Source organism: Pteropus alecto, unplaced genomic scaffold (assembly GCF_000325575.1).
Source record: "Pteropus alecto unplaced genomic scaffold, ASM32557v1 scaffold69, whole genome shotgun sequence".
Lineage (NCBI taxonomy): Eukaryota > Metazoa > Chordata > Mammalia > Chiroptera > Pteropodidae > Pteropus > Pteropus alecto.
Window position 1 is genome coordinate 717,507 of NW_006494610.1, and position 18,349 is coordinate 735,855.

Here is an 18,349-nt window from a genome sequence, read left to right on the forward strand (position 1 = left end):
AGACTGAAACTTCCAATAACAAACTCTGACAATCCCACCAAGTGATCCCCAGCCACCTCCACCAGCCAGAGGTCAAACTCTACAGACTCCTTCTTGTGATGCTACCCCAGAGGACCCATAATTAACACATGGCTTTGTCTGAAAAGCTTTATTTTTCTTCTTGCTATAAATAACCATATTCTTAAAAATATCATTCTATCTTTAGAAGCAGCCCTTTTGTAAGACTCATTCAAAATTCCCATGCAATTTTATATTCCTCTTTATTATGAACAATAGACCCACTTACTACAGAACCAGTGTCCGAGACAGCCAACTCAGTTAAATGTCCAAATGTCAATAAGATTTCCATGACAAAACATTCATCTCAATGCAGTCAGCACAACTGAACATTCAGCAGTGAACTGAACATAAAAGCAGTGAGTGGTATATATATGGAGTGACAAACAGGTTTTTAATTCAATTTATTTGATCCTTGATATCTAGGTAAAAATAAGTTTTAACCTTGATATAAATTCAGTAGATGTCAGAATACTTAAAAATGCATCAATCATAGTATTCCATTATTTTGTTATGTAGTAGCAACTATGAAAGCAAAGTAAGGATGTGTTCCATAACAAATGAAGCCTAATATTTAGAGTTTTGTGATTTACAAAAGATGGATTTGCAGTTATTCACATACGGAATTTTCTCAGTGTAATCATGTATGCTGGAATGATTACCAGAGAAGTCAGAAGACTTCTAGAGAAAATCTTAATAAGTACCACCTAAGCAACGAATTAATCAGTTTTAAGAGCTTCTTCCAAGCTCTACAGCTTTTAATATAATGAAGTAAGCAATTCTCATACCGTCTATAAGTAAGACAATAATTGGTGTCAACTTTAAACACTAACTTAGAATTTGAGGCGTCATTTTTGTGGTGAAAGAACAGAGAAAACTTATACAAATAAATGGTGTTAATTATAACACTAGAACTGACATTTTAAACTCTAGTAAAATATATGGTTTCAACACTAAGAACTTTACCTTCCCACATAAAGGTCCACATATTCTACTCCATTAACAGGCAAGTTTTCTGTGCAGTAGTTGGATAAAAAGACAAAAATATTAATCCAAATATAAAAATAAAACAGCTCAGAAGATAGTATCAATAACAGAAGTTCACAGAATTTTTTTTAATTCTGTGCAGCTGACAGGATTTGGTAGTTTGTTATGTACCCATGACTTTTTTTATTTTGTTTCCCTAATAAAAAGGGAGAAGGTGTGGTATTAGAAAAAATAAAACATATTGAATACTAAAAAAAATAGTGATTATGACGGTAACAAAAACAATCAGTGAGCACTACATTGCGACTAAAAAAATCTAGGTCCTCGTTCAGTTTTTAAAAATCTGAATTTGAACGTGACCACATCTGTGAAGTGAAGTCCTCCATGACTCCTCCAGGATGAGGGCATCACTCCCTCTTCTTTCTCTAATCACGGGCACCCATAATCATACCCAACACACTGAAGCATATCTGTATGTTTATTTCCTGTACTCACTGCCCCTCTGCTCATTGAGAATCACTACCATAGAGCCCCATTCGTGTCTGATGGGAGACAGTCCTATCCCTGAGTCATAGTGAAATGATAACAGTGTGAGAACCACAGTCTTAGACAGTGATGTGTATGAAGGAAGAAATTTAATAATTCTTGAGAATGGAACCAGCTGAAAAGTTCCAGCTCCATAACTTGAACTAAAATTAGTCTTCTAAATTTTTTATCTGCTCCTTAGAAGTAAATACACAGTTTCTGTGTCATAAAAGGTCAATCAGCATTTACACGATGGCAAACTAAAATGTTTCTGACATCTTAGAATAATTTCCCACTGACCTCTGTATCTATTGCATCTGTGTAAGAATAAAACTTATACACGGATGTTTATAGCAACAGTATTCCTAACAGCCAAGAGATAAAAACAACACAAATTTGCATCAACTGATGAATGGAAAAACAAAATATGATGTATCTATACAATGAAATATTTTTTGGCCATATAAAGGAATGAAGTACTGATGCATGCTAAAACATGGAAGAATCTTATAAACATTATGCTAAGCCAGACAAAAAGACCACATATTGTAATTGTATAATACCATTTATATAAAAATTTTCCAAATGGGCAAATCCATACAGACAAAAAGTACATTAGTAGCTGCTTAGTGGTGGGGGTGGGGCAGAAGGGAGCAGAGGGGTGACATGTAAAGCATACGAGGTTTCTTCTGGAGGTGATGCAACATTCTAAAATTGGGGTAATAACTGTACAACTCTATGACTATAATAAAACTACTGAATTGTATACTTTAAGTGGGTGAAGGGTATGGTATGTGAACAATACCTCAGTAAAGCTATTACTAAAAAAAATAGGGCCTTCTATATTCTTATATTCTGTATTCATATATTCTCCTATATTCATTTCTTAGCTTTACTCACATTTCACCTTTTCCAGTCATTTTTCCATACCAGGTCCAAGTAATTCCATAAGTTGTATTTTCTTCCTACTTCACTCATCCCCCAAAATAAACTACATTGGACACGAGGATAACTGACAGGCTATTCTAGTCCCAAAGCTCTGGCAAATGGCTGCTGGACACCAAAGAAATGGAATGGATTGCAGCTGAGCTTAAACACAGTTGTCTTTCTGTGTCATCCTCAGTTTTAGACAGCAAAATTTTAGTGGGTGTATGCCATGTCAATTTAGCTTTTCCTTCTACACACCACTAGTAAAGATGCTGAAGAAACTTCTCATTTGTTAGGAAAGTTTCCTAAGACAGTGGCAAATTCATTAGAAGAGATTTCACTGAGCATCAGGAAAGACACAAAAAAATAACCAGTGGCAGTAAATAACAAAGCTTGGTAAGGGGAAATATCACCCTTCCTTCCACAATGCCATCAAGTGTTCCCTAATCAACCACTCCAAATAAGATATAAAATTTTTAAAATGTGGGCTTGTTATCTAAATGAAACTTTAGGATGAGTCATTTTGATTGCCACATAAGCAGATTTCCCCTTCTAAGCCTATTCCATATTTGGAGTGCCCACCACTAGAAAGGACCAAGCACTAGCATCAATTTTTAAGAAAAAAATGTTTTAACTTTTCTTTATTTTGTTTGCTTACACATTAACATTTTCATATTTACTTATGATAATCTTATTCAAAGCTACAGGGGGTCTGTATAACCTTATTATGAAGGTCACAAAGGGGAGAAGATGGTGGCTCAGTAAAGAAGAACAAAAAAATAATCTCCTGAGATTTAGGAGGGAAAAAAATCTGACTTCTAATAATTGCCTGATCTCAAATTCAGTATGTTGAAAATCCTGAATGCTGGAAATAGGTGTGCTGTCACTCTGCATGAGGACCACAGCTTCTGCCTGATTTAACTGACACAGGGAGCACCATCTGGGTGAAAAATGGCAGCCATCCAGCCCTTCCAGTGGAATCTGGGTACCCAACTCAGAATGATGAAAACATCCAGCTGGCAATTTGCTAAAACAAAAGGCTCATCCACATAACATCCTCCTCTATTCTTAATGTATTCCTCGAGAATTTTACTGCAAACCCTACTAGCTTTTATTCTTAAGAAAGAGTTTCTTTCTTAAGAGCAAGCCTTAACAGGTTTGTTCGGAGAAGATATAAAGTAGCAGAAAGACTGCACCAAGAATTAAAAAAAAAAAAAAATATATTATAATTCTAGTCCTGCTGTGTGACTTTGGGCATATTCTAGAGCCTACATGAACAACAATATTTTTCTCTGTGAAATACTGTATGGGACAAAATGATCCCAAGTCTACAGGGGTAGATTAACCTGATGCACAATACTATACTAGACCTTTATCTCAAAAATACACTAAATAAAATAAAATTAGGTTCTGAAAACCTCAAAGCCACTTCCCAAATTTTCAGTTTTATAACAACCTAATACAGTTAGTTCCTGCTCTCTCTTCATGGTTGTTAGAATAGAAAAGTGTCACAGTACAGCCCATTTGATGGTCAGCGCCAACCAATGGTAAAGTGTAACGACACATCCACCTTCAATAAAATAATGCAAATGATTGCAGGCTGCAGTGGGAAAATCAGTTCTGAGGTTTACAGAAAGCCTTAGTGAATGCCAATCCATCTTTTGACCCCAAATTAGGACTGATCTTTTTAAGGGCTTTTTCCAGTACCCTAATTTCTCCCCAATAGATGTGCTGTCCATCTATTTCATACGTATGTCCATTCTTGCATTCGTCATTTATGTCTGTATGTCTGTATGTCTGTATGTCTGTATGTCTGTATGTCTGTATGTCGGTATGTCTGTCTCCCTGTCTCCCTTCTGGGTTGTCAAGTCCATGAAGGCAGAAAGCTTCTTATATATCTTGTGTCTTCATCTTCTAGCACTCTATCTGTGTAAAAAACACAACTCATTCAGCTGCAAAATATAAAAAGGAATATACAGACACATATCTGAAAGGTCCAGAAATAGTCTAAGCTTCAGGCAAAGCTAGATTCAGCTGTTCAATGGATAGTTAAGATTCCATCTCTCAGCTCACCTTTCCTCGTGCTGGTTTTATAAACGGATGGACACCCCTTTCTGGTGGTAAGACAGCAGTATTTCTAGGCTGTGCCAATTTTCTTTCCCATTAATTACAGGTGGGTCTCTTATAACCCTTTTGGGGTCTGTGTTCATCTCTAACCCAATCACTATGGCTCTAGAGATACAATCCTCATTGGCCAAGTCAGCACGATTTCCCGCTCCCTACCCTTTGAGCTGCAGACTGTGTTGTAAGATCAGCCTATAGACAGAGACTGTGGGACGGGGACTCCACACAGAATAAACCAAGTCCTATGTCCAGAAAAACAGAAAGAGAAGGCAAGGACAGCAAATACAGCAGATATCTATTATGACTTGGTTGTTTGCTTAATTAAATGTAATCCTTCATTAATAAAGACTTTGTCCTCTCATAAACTCTGACTGTACCCCCTACTACACAAATAGATTCTTATAAATTATGTCATTATTAGTTAAGGATGGAGGAGTGGAGGTGGGGGATGGGGTGTACAAATGGATGTAGACAAAGAGAAAATAGCCGCATTTCTAGAACACCCTGAAAGCTAAAGCTAAAATTTGACTTTTAAGAGTGTGGCCTCTTCCTTACATCAATATACAAAAATTACCTCGGAACATATCAAAGACCTAAGAGCTAAAACTATAAAACTCTCAGGAAAAAAAAAAAACACAGATACATAGGCACAAATCCACATGACTTTGGATAAGAATGGTTCCTTAGCTATGACCTCAAAATCACAAGCAACAACAACAACAACAACAAAAAGATAAATTGGACTTGATTAAAATTTTAAAATTTTGTGCTTCAAAGGACACCATCAAGAAAGTAAAAAGACAACCCCAAAAAATTAAATAAAATATATGCAATTAATATATCTGATAAGGGACTAGTATTTAGAATATACAAAGAATTCTTGCAACTCAATAATAAAACACAAATAATCTACTTCAAAGGTAGGCAAGGATTTGAAGAGATATTTCCCCAAAGAAGATATACAAAAATGGTCAATAGCTAAATGAAAAAGTGCTTAACATCCTTAGGCATTAGGGAAATACAAATGAAAACCAGAATGAAATATCACTTCACACCCACTAAGATGGCTAAAATGTAACAAGCAGACAATAACAGGTATGGGAACCCTCATAAACTGCTGACAGAAACTTAAAATGTTGCCCTTACTTTGGAAAAAAGTCTGGCAGTTCCTCAAAAAGTTATACATAGAATTATGACCCATCGATTCAACTTTTAGGGATATACACAAGAGAAATTAAAGACATGTCAACACAAAAACTTGTACACAAATGTTCATTTCAGCACATTTCACAATAACCAAAAAATGGAAACATACCAAATGCTCACCAACTGATGAATGGATAAACAAAATGTGATATATCCATACCATGGGATATTACTCAGCTATAAGAAGGAATAAAGTACCAATATATGCTGAAGTACCAACATATACATGAACTTCGAAAACATTAAGCTAAATGAAAGAAGTCAGTCACAAAAGACCACATAGTGCCCAGAACAGAAGAAATCTAGAAACAGGAATTAGGTTAAGAGGGTCGAGGAGAAAAATGGGAAGTGATCGGTAATGAATATGAATTTCCTCTTGGGATAATAAAAATGTTCTGGAAGTAGATAGTGGTGATAGGCCTGTAACTTTGTGAATATCCTAAAAACCACTGAATTGCACATTAAAAGTGAAGTTTGTGGTATGTGAATTATATCTCAATATCTCTGTTTAAATACGGACCATATATTAGACATTACCAAGAAATTATTATAATGATAAGTGCAACAATATTATTGAGATCATATAAGGCAATGTCTCCTTTGTGACGATGCAAACTGGAGAGTGTAAGTGAAATGACACGGTCTTAGATATGCTTTAGAATAGTTAAGCAAAAAAAGAGAAAATGATAAAGAAAAAATCCAAAATTTTAACTGTCGCTCTTGGTAATAAGTATATGTGGGTTCAATGTACCTTCCTCTCTGCTTTTGTGTGTGTTTGAAATTTTTCAAATAAAAAAATTATTAAAGAGATTATTATATAAATTTGCATTCCATGTAGTTGGACTATATGGCAGTTAGGCCAGCCAAAGCTTTAAAGGGTCTGCACTGATGAGTAAATATTGACATACTGAAATCAAGTAGTGAAGTCCATTCAAAAAAATGAACAAAATATGTCTGTTGTTTTCACTACTTCTAAGACATTCCTTCCTCAGATATTCCCTCTTATTAACCAAAATCATGTTTTAAGGCAGTATTTTCTCAAATTATGTTCCCAAACCAGACATTCCTCAAGACATTGACAAATGTACTCCAACAGAAGTGTTCCACTGTCAAATAAGTTCAAGAAACACTGGGCCAAACAAAGTTAATGTATTTGCCACACTAATTCTCAGAGTTGTTAATATGCTCACATGTACTGTGAGTCATCCAAAAGGAGCTATAATATCCCTAATTTGGGAAACTTGTGTAAATCCACTTATTTATAAAGCATACTTATGAAGCTCATATAAATTTCTCTTGCAACCCTGGCAGAGAATCAGATCGCTTCTTGAGCCTGATATAAATACAATGTCTGTTTTTTAAGATCCATCCAAACCAGAGTTCATAAAATGAGAGTTTAGAGATAAGATCTTATCTCTGGATAAAGAAGCTAACCAGGCCACCGTGTATTCCTGGTGAAGGGGGAAAAAAGTACAGGGATGCAAATGCAAAGGGATCCATGAATCATTTCGGAACTGAGAGTAGCCTCCCCCCTACTATTGGAAGACGGGAATACATGGGGGGAGGAGGGCTGGCAGAAAATAAGGCCGAAGGGGCAGATGGGGGCCAGGCACGGAAGGGCTTTGCAGGGCTACTGAGTTTGACATGTGAGCAGTGGAAAACCACTGAAGCACTAAACAGAGGAGCGATGCAATTCCTTTTGATGTCTCCAGATACACTGTGCATCCACCAGAAGTATGATGATTTGCTCTGGATAAGTCATGTGTCCATGTTAGAACTGATTTGCTAAATGAAGCAGCTTCCCAATCCACATTTTTAAGTATTCAAACTTAAGCACCGGTATAATCAATCATGCAATACTACTACTATTCCAACTCTTTCTACTATTGGCTGCAAATGCAGAAATTTTTAAATGTGCGATTCTCCTGTTTTGCACACATGGAAAATACCCCTCCAAAATATACTTTTTTCTCTAATGCTTGATTTCTATAAAGAGGACAAAGCTTCGAGGATATGCTTCCACTTAAAAGAATTTCTCCTCATTACTTAAAAGCTACTCTACAGTTATTTCCCACGTTGCACTTTCAATTAGTGACCCTTACTGCCGCTGAGATTAAAAACTGTCCCCTTGCTGCCTGAATATGGATTTGCTTTTTAACTGGTTTGTATGCCATCAATCATGCTCTCTTTAAAAAAAATAATTAATTAGTTAAGAACATTTAAAGACCTAGAGATTTAACATAAAGTCTGGACTTCTTGAGTTCCTCGATGTTTTTTAAGATCTCTCAGTACTGAGCTTGGATTTTTGCAGGATACAATCAGCTAGAGATAAATATAACAGCACTCCCCTTCAATAAGCCTTCCAAGTACACCAAGCACCCTACTCACCCTGCACTTTGTGCAATTACATTCATGCAATGTGGACTGCGATGCCTGGTTTTCTTTTTATTATATAGGATTATAGTGATCTAAGTTTCATCCAAAAAAATGTAAGCAGTTTATCAAATTAAATACATAAGATAATTAACAATAAAAACAATACCTACCAATTAAAAGGAACAAGCAAATAGATTTTCCAGGCATCTGTTGAATGCAATTACAAAAAATGCAATTAATGCAGTTGAATTATGACCTTGCCTAAGCAAAATATGACTTCAAATTCTTTTCCCTTGAGTAAAAATTTTTGAGTTTAAGATAAAGCTGAGCTGATCATCAACTGAGATTTACCAGAATTTCCTCCTAGGAGTAGAAGTCCTTCAATGAGCTTTACTCTTCAGACCTTTCCAAGTTCTCTCAAGCACACCTGAGAGAGCAGACTCCACTCTGCAACGATCACGCTATGTGTTACCAATCTGATGCATGTAGTTAATGTCTAATAGAAGATAAAGGCCATAAATCACTTACGATTGATAAACTTTATCAAATATGTTAAATTTGGTTGGCTCCTCCTTTAGCTACTTCAATCTTAATAGTCAGTCCTCTTCACCTCTTTCAGAAAGAGAAAAGAAAACATTTACATTGGATGTAAGTAGAGTTTTCATATTCTCATTAAACTGTGGAGAAACATGTGGGGCTTGAAGGGATTATTTGCTTATGCTTTTTTGCCTTCAGGAGAGTGACCGTGTGATAACCTAATGTTATAATTATCAGATAAATATCTAGCACAGAGCAAAGGAATCTGAAATTTCATATAAATGTGGATTGTCCATTTTCTGATGGAAACATAAGAGTCACTTTGTCTCTACTTGTAGTCTTAAGCTTCCCAGAAAGATGCTTTTTCCTTTCCTTTGACTGGAAGCACACTGAAGCTCAAACACTGTGCTGCAAGGGGCTAAATCTGTCATAGACGTCAGATGGCTTCAGGACAATGCCTAAGATCCTCTGAGTTCTCTGCCCCATAAAGTATGAAGAAATAAATTATTATAGTCCTTGCAAAAGTAAACAATCATGGAGGAAAAAAAAAATTCATCTTGACCTCTTCTCACAGTTCACAGCTTGAACAGTTTTTTTAAAAATATTCACTAGTTTCAGTACTAGAGCAATTTAGCAACTTCTGCTGACTTTACCCTTTCATTACCCATTACTTCATTTGAAGGCTATTTTTCCCTACTTTCCACTAGATTGTAAATTCCACAGGGACTAAAACCAATGTTGTGTCATTGACCACTATATTCCCAGAACCTAGCACACCACCTGCCATAGAGGACACAATAAATATGGAATAAGTGAATATTCCTTAAATACTATTAATATCAACATAATTTTAAGCAACATTCAGAGGAAAAAATTGCATTTTAAAAGTTTTTAAGCAAAGTATGAGAAGTAAAATATAAAATTTGTTCCAAAAAAATTAGAAAAATATTACATTTAAAAACCCTCCAGAATGAAAATGTAAACTATTTTCATGGGCTTCAGAATCTATAACTGTAAAAACCTAATATTTTTTAGAAAGTCATTTCTATCCTGTAGAAGTTATTATAAAATATAAGCATTGCCAAGGTGCTCTTGAACCATGAAAATGACAGAAATTTGTTTCTGTTCTATTAAAGGTGACTGAAGGTTGCAATGGATTCTTAGCGAGACATTCTGAATAAAAGAGTCTGACCAAAAATCTTAAGCAGAAATTTTGCTAATAAATATTCGACGACTGGGAATATCATTAGTTTCTTGCACTAGAAAACCAGAGACAAAGAAACAATGGCTTCTCAGAGATCAGAAGCAGAAAGCATCAACACAGAGGTACTGAGATTAAAAACAGTGACTGAGAAAAATGAAGCTGAGAAGAGTAGGTTCCAAACATGCTGGAAGGAGAAGACCCATGCCTTGGCTACTTTGATGGACTGTTTCATCAACGGATCCTTACTGATCACTTGTTACACCCTCAGTACTGAGGAGAGTGATCCAAAATAAGTACAAATCTTAATGCTTTTTCTCAAGGATCTCTCAATTTCAGAGAGACAAAGCGAAGACAGAACAAAGTATTTTAAATAATTCAAGTCCCTATATATAAGTGAAGGAAAATGATGCATGCATTATAATCTATATAGAGAGAAATTTATGAAAGTTAAAGAGCAGTGTGGGGGTGGGGGGATAGAACTCTGTGAGTGTGTGTGTGTCTGTCTGTGTGTAGACGCAATGTTGAAGCTGGGTTTCACATTCATTTCCTCTAACCTTCACAACCTAATGAGTATGTAGACATATATTCCTATCTCCACTTGGCAGATGAGCAAATTGAACAGGTGGCATGAACTGAACCAAGAAAGTGAAGGAGCCCAGATCCAAAGCTATGATTATCTATCTAGTGCCAAAGTCTCTACCTAAAACTCTATAAGGGCAAGATGACCATTTAAACCTCTCTATCGGTACTTCTTCTCTTATACAGGTTTTAAAAAGTTAGAAGGCAACTTTCAACACATAATTCTAACAGCTCATGGTTGCACAGCACGTACTCTGGGCTCAACACTTCTGTAATTACAAGTATTCCTTAAAGCATCCTTGATTTGTATGAGGAAGTAAATGTGATTTTACAGATTAAGAAACTGAAGCAGAGAAAAGTTAACTAACTGCCCAAGGTCACTCTAGTAGTAAGTGACAGGGCCTTTTATAAGCATTATTCCATGCCATTTCAATAATGCGTTCAAATGAGGATTGCCCCAGCTGCACAGAGGGTTCTTTAAATGCCCCCCGCAGGTCTCTGGCTTCTCCAAGGCTACCTGACCCAGGGAGAAAATCAGGCAGGACATATGTTTCACTGACACACCATGGCCTGGGTGCTGGTTCAGATTCTACCACCCTTCGGCTCTGTCACTTCGCCCAAGTTACTTAGCTTCTCAGGGTTTCAGCTTTGACACCTGTAAAATGAGCAGTTTGTGACAAATGACATCAGAATTTCTTCCAGTTTTAAACACCTGTGGTTTAAATCAACAAGCTTGCTTTATACCTCTACTCCTAAATACCAAATGTAGAAAAAAAAATCTGGGAATGAACAGTGATCTACTTTGTTGATGAATAAATATAAATTCATAATAACATCAACATCGACATCTACATCATCCTGGTTCCAATCATCCCAAAGTTAATGTAGTTATTTTTCTAATTTCTCTAAGTTAGAATCACAAACTTAAAGTTTGTGATTCCTCAGAGTACCTATAACATTAGTTAAAATTAAAAGCACACAAACTTTTTGTCCCAAGTGAAGTGACCTCATGGGGAGATAAGTGCCAGCTTTTCTTACTCCTTTGTTGAAACACAATTTTGTTTTTCTTTCCTGGAAGTGTTCTAAGACTCTTGCCAGACGCAGCTCTAGCAAATAGCATACTTAATCCTTCTGTAATGCAGGAGAGGGTTTGACCACTCCTGGGGCAGCTGCTGCAGACTCTGCAGAACTCTCCTGGAGCAGCTGGAAGCACCGCCCGCCTTGTATAAAATAGGAGCGGCCTCTAGCACACAAGCCCGATACATTTATAACCTCCCAGCCCTTCAAGTGACAATAGAAAGATCAACCCCAGCAACAGTGGCTATAGTAACACAAATCAGACTTAAAAGTAAAGAATGCTTGGTGAGGTCCTAGCACACAAGAGTCAGAAATCCTTTAAACCAGTCACCGGATGAATTACAGTGGGAAGGCATGTCATAATCCCCTGGGTATAACAGTGAGAGTTTGGATTAATGCCATAAGACTTAGCAGGCACATGGTTTAACACAGGGTTATCTGAGAATTCGGAGTTGAAGACCTCGTCCAGTTGAAGGCCCAATATCACCATAAGGCCAGCACACATTCCAAAGAACTTGTAACAACAGGTTCTAAAACAAGACTAAGAGCCAGATGCAGCACTAGGACCTCCATGTGCAGCTTTGCGGGCTGTGTACTGTACAATTCCAAGAGGTGCACTTTACATAAACTGTGAGTATTGTCCCCTGGAGTTGTGCATTGCAGTGGCCCTGATCAGCACAACTCTAAAATAGCAATGAACCTAGGAAAAGAGCAGCAGTAGCCACAGTACCTTCTGCCCACAGAAATTTTGCAAAATATACTAGTTTTTAATTTCAGCTTGAGTAGACAGCACTAGGCAAAACTCAGCATCTCAAAGTTTTCTGTAGCTGACACAGAATTCAATTCACCTGTATCTCAACATTTTTTTCAGGAAAAGTTTCAGAATCACTGGGAAATGACCCAAAAACCATGTCTGTTCCGTCTCTAGGGCACCTCACACAGTTGGCTTCACTCCATAGTTCTGCCGGTTTCCAATCCCTTAGACTTTAGAGCCACTGTACTGCAGCTGTGCTGTAAGAAAAAATTCAAGATAGAGGAGCGTTTGCTCCCAATGGGTACGTCCACCAGAGACATGAGGGTAAAGGTTAATGTACATCCCAGTGGGCCCAACAGTCAAATTTCACTAAATCAATCCAACTAGGGGAAGGTCATTCAGAACTTAGGGAAAAGTCTAAACCACGGAGCATGTTGTATGAAAAGCTATTACTTTTCTGTTATCTGAAGAGAATCAAACTAAGTTTTTGAAAAGTCCATTGAATCGATTACCGTTTTAAAATCACAAACTAAAAAGGAAGTATGCACCTATCTGTACTGTCTTATGCTGAAGTAGTATGTGTATATCCATACATATTATTTTACCTGCTAGTCTGTAAGATTTTTGACACCAGAAATTCTCCTACATCTCCCCACTGCACTTAGCACAGTGCTAGAAACACATTAATAACAGTTACCACTTAGTGAGTGCTTATAAGGTACCAAGCATGGATCTAAGTATTAAATGTGCATTAATACATTCAGTCCTCATAGCAGTGCTATGAGGTAGGAAAGACTAAGAAACTAAAGGTCAGAAAAGTTAAGTAAAAAAAAAAAAGGAACTTGCACATGCCACAGAGTTAGTATACAGGAGAGCCAATATTTAAACCCAGGGAGCCTGATGCTAGAATCTATGCTTTCAGCTATCACATACTCAATAAATGTTACTGGAATGTCTGTGCATGAGTCCTTTCTATACTATATATATTGTATAGAAAATATACAATAGAAAATAAAGTACAGAAGTACTTTAAACCATTATTTTCTCCAAAACAGGTCAAACACTTACTTGATGTCATTGATGTCATTAATTTCTTAGAAAGTCCTATTTAAGCTCAAACTTTAACCATTTCACAAAAATTTCCTAATTAGTGGAGTCCAGATTAATAAGGTTGTACATTTACTATAAAGAGTCATCCTTGGGGCGGGGGGTGGGGGGGAAGGGCAATGTACCATTCTGGGGAGTAATGCTGATAAAGGGGCAGGCTATGCATGTATAGAGCCAGGGGATATATGGGAAATCTTTATACTTTCCCCTCAATTTTCTTATAAAGACAAAACTACTATAAAAAAAAAGTCTTTAAAAGTCAACCCAAAGACTTACACACACACACACACACACACACACACACACACACACACGTGCACTTGCCAGCTCCAGGATTCTACCCCCTCGAAAGACCCCAGAATGCTTTTTTCTTTCTGAACTACTTGAACCCTCCCCGCAGCCCTTTGTTTCAGTCTTGGAACCTTTTCTTCATTTCTGCCTTATGTCATTATTTTTATAAGCTCCCTGAAGACAAGAACAACACATATAGTTGTGATCTCCTTAGCACTTAGCACAGAAAATATACAATAGAAAATATACAATAAAAAATATTTAGATAAAACAGGGAAAATCAGGAAAATATCATAAATATGAAGATTTTTATCCTAGGACTTTTTTATTTTCCTTTTAAACCAACTGCATTATAATTCAGGGTAATATTCTTGCAGGCCAAAGTACATCATAACTTTATTTTAATAAGATCATTTCTGGCAACAGTCAGAGTTAAACTACATGCAGTTTTAAAGTAGTTTCAGACTTCTGTCGTCTCAGCAAGATATGTCTATTTATTGAACGAAAAGAAGCTATATTGGCTTAAAAGTCTGCTGTTTCCTGCAGATAGATCAAAAGAGAGGCATGTAGTCCAATCCTTTAGGGTCTGAACATAATAAGGCCTAGGGAAATGCCACAAACCAACAAAGATTATTGTCCTGCTTTGAGTTCATAAATTTTTCCCTCTAGCTATCTTTAATACTTACCCAAAAGTGCAGATTCTTATTTCAACTGATATTTCACCAACGATCTGTCGACTCTTGCTGGCTCCATTACATTGGGAATACCATTTATATAAATTCCAAAATATATATGTATTTTTTTCAAAGTACTTAAGAAAAAAAACATAAAAAGACTGTCATGTATTTTTTTTAAATCCCAAATGTATGTGCAGAAATCTGAAAACAAGTATTGATTATTTTTAAAAATGTTTTCCCTGGCACTAACGGAGAGTATCAGATGCACTATTATTGTTGTCTTGAATCTATACTCCATTGTAACCTTAATTTACTAGTAGATAGAAACCACAAGAAAGAATGAAGAACCAATCACATTTATCAAAAAGAAACTACCCTCGCTTCAGAAATGCTAAGCACAGAGTTACCATATGACCAGCAATTCTACTCCTAGGCATACTCCCAAGCAAAAAGAAACCATAAGTCTACACAAAAACTTGTATATGAATGTTTACAGTAGCATTATTCATACTAACCAAAAAGTAATAATGACCCAAATTTCCACCAACTGATTAATGAATAAACAAAATGTGGTATATCCATGTGATAGATTATTCAACCATAAAAAGAAACTAAGTACTTTTCAGACTTCGACAAGGATGGACCTCATGTTAAATGAAAGAAACCAGTCACAAATGGCTAACAAACATGTGGTACAAGTATACAATGGAATATTACTCAGCCATAAAAAAAGAATGAAATCTTGCCACATGCGACAATATGGATGGCCCTAGAGGGTAGTACACTAAGTAAAATAAGTCAGAGAAAGACAAACACCATATGATTTCACTTATATGTGGAATCTAAAAATCAAAATAAATGAATAAACAAAACAGAAACAAACTCATAGATACAGAGAACAAACTGATGATTGCCAGATGGGTAAAAAAGGTGAGGAGTTTAAGACATACAAATGGCCAGTTATAGAAAAAGTCATGGGGACATTAAGTACAGTATAGAGAAAACAGTCAATAATATTGTAATAAATATGTATGGTATCAGGTGGGTAGTAGACGTATCAGAGTGACCACTTCGTAAGGTATATAAATGTCTAATCACTATGTTGTACACCTGAAACTAATACAATACTGCATGTCGACTATACTTGAAATTTTTTTTTAAAAGAAAGGAGCCAGTCGCAAACACCATATAGTATATGATTCCATTTACGCAAAATCTCCACTATAGGGGAATCGACAGAGAAATAAGGTAGATTCATGGTTGCTAGGAGCTTGCGGGGAGGAGAGAATGGGCAGTGGGTCCAAGGTTTCATTTTAGGCTGATGAAAGTATTATGAAACTTCAATCTAATAAAACATATGACAAACCCAAATCAAGAGACGTTCTACAAAATAATTGATGCAATGGTTTGAACTGAAATTAGATCCTATGACAAAATAGAAAGAGTAAATATGTGGAACAGCGCTATGACCCTATTTGAGTTAATTATGCTTCTTAGGCCTTGGTTTCCTCACAGTAAAACAGGAGTCAACCGAATTGTTGTAAATCATAAAAATAAAATATCCAGTACCAGCTCTAGCACAAAGTAAAAAAAATGCTTGATAAATTTTTATTTTCGTTGTTGTTAAGTCTGCCAGGATATTAAGATAAAATCTAAGACAAGCCTTTAGTAATCAAATGGCTCATTTGAGCTGTGCTGTCCAATACAGCAGCCACTAACCGCATGTGGTTACTTAAACTTAAATTAACTAAAATTAAAAATCCAGTTTTTCAGTCTCATATGCCACGTTCCACATGCGCAAGAGTCACAGGTGTCTAGTGCCACAGTATTGGACACCACAGATTGAGAAAAAATATCAAAAGGCAAATTTCTGTAGATCCATCCAGAACATTTTTACCATCCCTGCACTAGAGACCTAAAGATACTCAAATGAACTATCGCATGTTAAATTTTACATCGGCTTTAAAACTTTTACATTTAGCTTAAGAAACTGTTAGCACCAACTACCAAATTCTGTCAAGACAGTAAAAAGACGGTCTGGGCTGTTAAATCGGCATTTCCAAAGCATAAAACTACGACGGTCTCCAAGGAATTAAGTAAATGACCAACGGTGATCTCTGAAATCAACCAAATGTTCATGACACCAATTTCTCACCCATAAATTATATCTTTTAAAAAATATTTTTAAATATCTATTTCTCAGTTCACACTTTTTCTACTGATATCAACAGGAGGATTAAATTTCTGAGAGCAGTGGGATGTGTCATATTTTAGCCAGTTATTTTCTATGAAACAAAATAAATCTGTTTTATAGATATAAAATACTTCTTGTTTATGCTTTTTATTAATTATAAGAAATTCCTCAATGTTTCTCACTTTTATTATCATACTAGATGCTTTGAGCTACGTGGAGAATAACTGTAGACTGGAATGGCTCCATTAAACAGGCAAAACTCGATCGAGAAGCTTAGTCTGAGTGCTCTTCAGAAGCCAGGAGGGCCACCTGTCCGCTTTCATTTAGGTTAAGGAAGATGCACATTACAAATGCCTATCTAGTGTATGACCATGTGCATGACGTCTTTAGGCTCAGATACCAAAATGATAATGAGTCCAAATTCATGATAGAATACTGAGTAATAAATCAAAACATCCCCCATTGCAACTCAAATGCTTTCACATTCAAGATATATTAGCCCTACGAAGGAGCTAAGTGGAGTCCTCGGAAGAAAAGAGTGAGCATTTGGCTTTAAAGTAAGTGCACTTTACTTGCCTTATTCAGCTGGAATATACCCAGTAATTATGCCCGGAAGTTGCAAGGCACTTTCCCCTGGGGAGCTTCAAGTGCTTTAAAAACTTGGGCTAATCCACCTTTATAATATCCCCAGGCAGCAAAGAGAGGTTTGGTATTCTTTAAAACACAAAAACGTTTAAGAGAGTTTCCTGAAGTTACAACACTCAGAGCTGGGTGATTCAAGATGGGAATTTATATGCTCAGCAGCTACATACACTGAAGCAGAACATTTAAATGGACCACTAGAAACTCGAAGGGTGTTTCAGCACGAGTCAAAGTCTCTGAAGAAAGGCTGGCAAATTCCCAGGATGTCAGACCACTTGGCAGAATTATTGGTGGCACAGGAAGTCTTGAAAGAATGGCTCTTTGCTTACTCAAAAGCAAGAAAGAGCCACATTAACAGCCCAAAGATGTGTTCATACACTAGACAGGCATTTGTAATGTGTTTACTTTCCTCAGTATGAAATAAAAATCATCAGGTAAATTGCTCACATAAAATTATAAAACAGATAAATATTTTATACTTGGTTTATTAACGTCAGATATTTCAACTCTAATTCTCAGGTCATACATAAGTATGTGATAAATTAAGTGATTAATTTAGCTTCACTGTAACTGGCAAGAAAGCAAGTATCTGCCCTCGGCTCTGACTAGTTCAAAGAAAGCCCTTTTCAGGATTAGGGACTGGACTACACGTCTGAGAACGGGCAGTTTACTCTGGAAATATTTCCTTTTTCCTGTGTTAACTTTTGATGTTGCATCCTTGCAGTATAGTGCTTGTCTCACCAGCTAAGTGATTATAGCAGGTTGAGAGCTGAACATTAACAAAAACTACATTCTTCTTGTTAAAGAAAAAAACAAAAACAACAACAACAAAAAAAAAACCCTGATGGACCTTTCCAAACTCCAATTATATCTTAAATTCTAGAACGCATGTCAAAAACTTATGTCCATACAAAAGTTTATGGTATGTCCAAACAAAAGTTTATAGCAGCTTTACTCAGCTGCCAAAATCTGAAGGCAAATTTTGTCTTTGAAAGATGTCTTTTAATACGTAAATGATTAAACTACGGTACACCCATGCAATGGAATATTATTCAGTGATAAAAGGAAATGAGCTATCAAGCCAG

At 36.3% G+C, this 18,349-nt stretch overlaps 1 protein-coding gene and 1 long non-coding RNA gene across 2 annotated transcripts in view; both read right to left on the reverse strand.

Annotated features, from left to right (window-relative positions):
• CDK14 (cyclin dependent kinase 14) overlaps positions 1-18,349 on the reverse strand; it is a 508,542-nt gene that overhangs the window by 444,672 nt on the left and 45,521 nt on the right. The window lies entirely within an intron of this gene.
• Positions 2,087-14,562, reverse strand: LOC112473995. The gene is made up of 7 exons (XR_003044244.1): positions 14,438-14,562; positions 12,448-12,610; positions 11,040-11,177; positions 8,731-8,814; positions 8,554-8,649; positions 8,373-8,409; positions 2,087-4,422 (listed from the first exon to the last, which is right to left on the reverse strand). It is a non-coding gene; the product is annotated as an uncharacterized LOC112473995 (long non-coding RNA).